Source organism: Neomonachus schauinslandi, chromosome X (assembly GCF_002201575.2).
Source record: "Neomonachus schauinslandi chromosome X, ASM220157v2, whole genome shotgun sequence".
In the NCBI taxonomy this organism is placed as follows: Eukaryota; Metazoa; Chordata; class Mammalia; order Carnivora; family Phocidae; genus Neomonachus; species Neomonachus schauinslandi.
In genome coordinates, this window is record NC_058419.1 from 103525320 (window position 1) to 103532717 (window position 7398).

Consider the following 7398-nt stretch of genomic DNA (forward strand, 5'->3'; position numbering starts at 1 on the left):
TTAAATAAATAAGTATATGAATGGTGGATAGTTGGAGCCAATTTTCTCGGAGGTAAGCAAAGGGGGAAGCCTAGAATGAATCATGTGATACTAGATTAGAGTTTGGAGACATCAGTATGACTCATGTTTAGCTTAATATAGGTACAGATGGACAAATATAGAAATAATTATAAATATATGTGCATACATGGGCTAGTATAGAGACATTTTCCAAGCTCTATCTTCTGAGAGGGCTTAGAAGCAATAAAATTCTAGTAGTAATGGAATAATTTGAACAGGAAAATAAATAACCTAATACTGGCTTATGACCTAAGTATAAAATAAATATCCATGAATCCATGCTGCTATAAATAAGTGACTGAATGAATAAATAAATCTGGGATAATAGACAAATTGTATGTATAGAATAATTCCAAAAATTTATGTAGCTACTCTACCCTCAAGGAGATAGAGCACAACTCCCCACTCCTTAAGTGTAGGCTGAGCACCGTGACTTTTTTTCCAAAGAGTACTGTATTGAAAGTAAGGGGAAAGAGTAACTTTACAGTAGAAAAACTTGACAAATACCACCTGGGTAGCTGTTCAAGGTGATATCATCAGTTAAGTCATGTTTATGGTATGTGCCCTTGATAGAATGTAATGAAAATAGTACCTTACTCATGAGGCCTTCCTTCCAAGAAGCCATGGTGACAGTCTACTCTTGAGAAAAACATCAAACACATCCCAGTTGAGGGACAGTACAAAATACCTTCCCAAAACTGTCAAGGTCATAAAAAATAAGGAAAGTGACAATCTGTCACCGCCTAAAGGAGCCTAGGAGAAATTATGACTAAATGCAATGTGGTATTATGGATAGGATCTTGGGCCAAAAAAAAGACATTAGGGAAAAAATAAAAGAAATCTGAATGAAGTATGGACTTCAGTTGATAATAATGTATAGAGATATTGGTTCATTAGTTGTGACAAATGTATCATATTAATGTAAGAGATTAACAATGGGGAAGAGTGAGCACTAGGCATAAAGGAACTCTGTACTATCTTTGCAACTTTTCTATAAATATAAAACTATTTTAATTTTAATAGAATTCACTCGGAGTTCTTGTGTTTACTTCTATTAGGGCCTGGGCCTCTTCCCTCTGCTGGCTTGAGGTCAATACTCTGCTCTAAAACTCTCAGCAGCCAGAAACCCACAGGGAGAATTTAGAGGTGCTAAATCAGGTGGTCCCTGCCTGGGTCTACCAGGGCTGAAAGCAGAGTTGGTACTCTGTGGGATACCCTTCAAATCTGGGGTGGGTGGTCCCCTCAAACATCACTCAGGGTCTTTACCTTACCTCCTGGCAGGGCCTGGGCTTCTCCTCCATCTGCTGACCTGACTCCTCTGCACTCAGAACAAAGCCTTCACTATTCTGAGACATCAGAGGCAGAGAGGTGAAGGGAAGCCAATTCCTGAGATCCCTGTATATGGCCTGTCAGGGCTGACAGCAAGGAGTGGGGCTCTAAGCTGGTCCCTCTGTTTTGCAGAAGCAAATATCCTCAGTCCTCATTCAGATTTCTAAACTTGACTCCTAGACAGACCTGGGACTCCCTTTTCTGCTGAACCAAGTTGGCTAGCCTTAGACGAAAGCCAAATCCCCACCCCCTTATGTTTCCACCCCTAACCCCAATCTCAGGAGGGTGCAGTGAAGCAGTGCCTGTGCTTAACAACTATAACCAGTGTTCCCAAGGCAGACAGCAGAGTCAAGGCTCTGTGTGGGGCAGTCTGTTCTCTGGTGGGCATTTCCTCCAGACTTTCCTCCTGCTTCTCACCTTTACTTCTGTTCAGGCCTGGGATCCTTCTCTCTCATGGCCTGAGATTGACACTCTGGTCCAATAACATCACCTTTCATTGAAAGGTAATAATATTTACTACAGATCATGTGAAAATGTTGAGAATAGCTGATACAGAATTTTATTTTTTTTAATTCAGTTGAGCCAGAGTTATTACAGTAATAAAGAGCTTTACACACTACATATCACCATCAACTCCAGTCAATTTAACAAGGAACTGCATCTCCATCCCTTCTATAAAACATTTACACACCTGGGTTCAGCCCTCTACCCCAGAAAGTATATGGTGGCATATTGCTATGCAGGAAACAAGGGAGGCAGTCTAAGTTGGCTTAGCATCTAGATCATTTTTTAATGATCTAGCCTCAACTTCAGTGCGGGAAGGGTGCTGTACGCAGGAGAAGAAATAGCCTTCTCCATCAGGCATCAAGACAGCTCTTAGCCCTGGTATACTGGAAAGGATGCACGGAACCATGAAAGTAATGAAGAGGTATAGGCTTCCCAAAATTCATTAATATTATCAGTGGGTGATGAATGGGAGCTAGCTATAGCATGACAGCAGGCAGGAGGGATGCTAAGGCAGGGAGGGGTATCAGGTATGCCTCTTGTTCTTTCATCCAAAAGATCTGCCCACTCAGATTGCTGTGCAACTTTAGGCTGGTAATAATGATTCATAGATATTCCAAGCCTTTTCCTGGAAGTTGTCCAGGACCCTCCAAGATTCCACATGCTTTCTCTTTCTGGTCCCCTTTCCATTATATGCTGAGCTGTAAATTCACAACCTGGACTGCCAGCCTGCCCTGGGCTATCTGGGTTTTGTTTAGTATGTGGTCTCTCTCATGGGCTCCAGAAATTTCTTTACCCTTCAGACCTCCTGATACTCCTCACTAGCTGACAGCATCCTTTCTAGACAATTTTCTGAGACCTAGTCATTCTGACCAAATCCTTGCTTCTTATAATTAATGGAAAAAATCTTATTGACAGAATTTTAAAACACTTACCCACAGATATCCCAGTACTCAAGATACCTTACAAAAAAAAAAATCGTGCTTGCTATGGATGGGGAATTAATTAACAAAGAATTATTTTTTGAAATACATAATTAGAAAACATAGAAATTCCAAATAAAATAACAGTGAGAATATATTTTGACACAAAAGATTGATCAGCATTTAAAATTGATTAGAATGCTGTGAGAGTTTAGGATATTTACATACATTAATATGTGAGAATATAAATTGGTACAGCATTATTGAAACAGAGTATTAGCAATACTCATAAAAATTTGCAGTTATCACATGAAGTACTTCCACTTTAACCTAATGTTCACTTCTTTGTCTTTCCTATAAGAAAACATCCACATTTGCCCAATAATTTGTATTTAATAATGTTGATATCAGTTTTATTAGTTATAGCAACAAATGGAAAACAACTTATGTGTCCATCAGGAGGCGACTGATTAAATTAATTATGGCACACCATATGTACACCATTATCCAAGTACATTAAAAAAACCCTCACATTGTATTTTTCTAGTACATCTATGTAAGAAAAAGCCCAGACTATATTTTAATATAATATATACAACATTTTAAAATTGTGGTTACTTCTGAGGAGAGCTGAATTTTGGAAGATGAAGTAAGGATTGGACTTACTGATTTATCTATATTTTTAGAATTTCTTTAGCATCAAGAATATGTGCACTATTTTGTAATTAGTATATTTAAGAAAGGCTAACAATAAAAAAAGTAGCTGCGTGTTACTCAGATGAAGTAACTGCTAATGAATGTAATGGAAGAAGCTTGAAATCTGAATGACTTAACACTATGAAAGTTTACTTCTCATACACATAAGGCCTGTTGGGTTGGCAGGATCCTTCCTGTCTGGTGACCCAGGGATAGAGTCTGCTTACATGATGTGGATCAACATCTCAACACAGGATCTCCTTGATTCTGCTGAATGGGGCAGAAAGCATAGAAGTGGCATAATGACTCTCAAATGCCTTGGTCTGCAGATGACAACCATTGTTTCTGTTCATATTTCGGTGGCAAGGGTAGTCACAAAAACTTTTCTAATACAAGTGCATTTGACAATATAGTTTATCCCATGAGCCCAGGAAGAAGAGCAAGACAGGATGTGGAAGAGCACTTACAGTCTCTCTATAAACAGTTACGGAGTAGGTCATCAGTAGAGTACAACACTTAGAATTTGTATGACAAAAGCCCTCTTCATTCTTGGAGAAGTTTCCCAGAAGGCCAAAATTGCCTTGCAACACTCCACATCTTTCTAAGTGCCTACTATGTGACAGGTGTTCAAATACAGGATTACACCATTTTTCTAAAGGACACTGGAAATCTCAGCAGGGAGGAATCATCCTTCTTCACTCTATAGCACCTTCCTGCCCTGACCTTTTCAATAACCTCTACAGTCTCAATACACTGAGAATTTTCTTCTTCCTTTTGCTGCATGGTCAAAATCACAACTTTTGAGTTTCTGCCATACACCACTTGATGAACATGACTGAACACTTGTACAGGTGTACAAAAAAATCCAGGATTTTGACCATGCAGCAAAAGGAAGAAGAAAATTCTCAGTGTATTGAGACTGTAGAGGTTATTGAAAAGGTCAGGGCAGGAAGGTGGCATGTCTGCTGGGGAGACATTTCCACCTTGGTGATAGACTGAATAAATTGCTCCATGAAGATACCCCTACCCTTATCCCTGAAACCTGTGAATTTGTTTTTACACTTTGTAGATGTAGTGAGGTTATGAAAACAACTTTAAATTAAGGAGATTACACTGCATTGTCAGAGTGGGCCCAATTTAATGACATGAGCCCTTATAAGCAGAGAACTTTCTCTGGCTGGATGCAGCAGAGTTGGGGGGGGGCAGTTAGAGAGATTCCAAAGGTGAGAAGGATACAATGTTTTATTGCTGACTCAAAGTAGATGGGCTCAGGACTGGAGAGAGGCCTGGAGAAACGCTGTCAGCTCCAGCTGACAGCAAAACAAAAAACAAAACAAAACAACCAAAAGAAAGAAAACAGGGCCTCAGTATTATTACCACAAAGAACTGGACCTGCCAACAACCTGAATGATCTTGGAAGGAGATTCTTCCCAGAAATCATAAGAGGCCTGCCTCTCTGAAAGCTTGACTCGGGACTGCAAAAATCCAAGCACAGAATCTTGCAAAGCCTTCCCAGCTTTCATACCTACAGAAATATAGATAATAACTACTGTGATAATAAACATGTGCTGTTGTAAACCAGTAAATTTGTGGTAATTTGTTACAGCAGCCATAGAAAACTACTATCACTTCTGAAAAACTACAGGATCTGTTAACATTCAGTCTGTGTTGATGGTTGCTACACAGTGATTTCCCGTCCTTTCTCATCTACCATGTAGGAGGGAGGCTTTGGTTTTTGACCACACAGTTAAGCTCATTCATCAGTGTGTGGATTTAGTGGCCAGTCTCAAATAATTCATCAGCTTTAATTCTCCTTTATTTATAATTTTATCTTCTTCCTACTACCTCCTCTCTAACTTCATGAATATATATTTTCTCCAGGATATTATAGCCACTATATTCTGTGTGTCAGATTAGAGTCTACCTATCAGCAGATTTGGTTAAAAAAAAAAAACAAAACAAAACAGACTTCTGTGAATGTGGTGGAGGTATCCAAGGTGGGGGGTGGAGGTGAGGAGATGTCTAAACCTGTCAGAATTACACAGAAGGGCAATTGCTGTCAGAGAGGGGCCAGGGGGAGGGATGGGAGCTGCAAGGAATTGCAATGCTCTAAGTCAGGGGAGGGCGGGGGATAGTGGCTCTCTGTGCCACCAGGCGCAGGGGCACCCTCCAGAGGAGGACACACAGGAGAGCTGGCCAATGGGCCCGGTCCCAGTTTGGTCATGAGGGCCACTGGGAAAGTCCCAGGGGAGGGAGCTGTCATGCAGGAAAGTGCCAGGACTGCACACAAGTGCTGGGACCAGGGCAGCGCCAGCTCTCAAGGGACCCTGGGGCGAGGGGCAGGAGGATCCTAGGAAAATGAACCCATGGCCAATCCCCAACTTGTCCTTGATTTTCATTTGCACCTTCCTTCTTTAGGCCTGCATTTAGTACTTCAGCCACAGGGTCCTTCTTTTTTTTTTTTTTAAAAGATTTTATTTATTCATAAGAGACAGACAGAGAGAGGCAGAGGGAGAAGCACGCTCCCCGCTGAGCAGGGAGCCCGATGCTGGACTTGATCCCAGGACCCTGGGATCATGACCTGAGCCGAAGGCAGACGCTTAACCATCTGAGTCACCCAGGCGCCCCGGCCACAGGGTCCTTCTTTCATTGCTTGAGAGCCATCATGGAATAGTGAGAAGAGAAAGTAATTAAGAGACATGAGTTTGACGTCATGCTGGGAGGAGTGAAACAGTGTGGGCTCCAGAGGAATTCAGGCCAGGAATTCTCAGGCCTGTCTTTTCTGGAACATGTGAAGTCATGAAAATTTCAGTTACGTGTGCTTCAGGTTTCTCATCTGCAAAATAAGCTTGATGTAGTCAGCTTGCTGTCTGGCTCAATGAAACCTTGTGAAGTCAAACTGTTGGAATGTTAAGTAATTTATGTAAGATACCTGGTACAGTGAATGGCTTTTTTGGATCTTTGATAATTAGCAGTTATTAGTGTTAAAATTCTGACATCAAATACTACCAAGTTCCTATCTTAGAATTTTAAAATATATTTTTATCCTGGAGATGTCAGAGAATATCCATAGCAATACATAGCTCTAGTCCATAGCACACCAAATCAGCCAAAATACTTATTACTAAGTAAAAGTAAGTTACCTGCTAAGAAACATTTTGAGGATTTTTATTGTGAGTTGGGATAATCTTCCCCAGCTGGGTGCATAGAACATTCATAGAAAATGTGTGAAGGACTGCCTGGTTCACTCCCATCAAAACATCTATCTCTTGCTTTGAATTTGCCAATTTACACTCAAGATAACCTAATATAAATACCCTATTAACAGAGTGAGCTCTCTTTGACAGTGCAAGTCAAAGATTGCCAGCCAAGTGGCTTCTGAGCATCACAGGTTAAGGCATTATTAATTACTCTTATTTCTCAGAGACTCCCTGGAGACAATGTACATAAAATACCTAGTTTGTGCACTGTGTTCACCTGCACTAAGCAAGAGCACAGGGCACCTTTCATTTCTGCCCCATTTCTGGTTAATTCACGGTCTTAAAAAGTAATTGTTAGAAATAGCTTTCCATTCCAGACTTCATTTTTTTTTAAGATTTTATTTATTTGAGAGAGAGAGTGAGGGAGAGAGAGAGAGAAAGAGCAGAGGGTAGAGGAGCAAAGGAAGAGGGAGAAGCAGGCTCCCTGCTGAGCAGGGAACCCGATGTGGGGATTGATCCCAGGATCCTGGGATCATAACTTGAGCCACAAAGGCAGACACTTAACTGACTGAGCCACCCAGGCGCCCCCATTCCAGGCTTTAGCCTCTTAACTCTGGACACAGCTTCTGAGGGTCTGGGCCCCGCACACGACTCCCACAGCCTCATCTGATCCACCACCCAGCTTC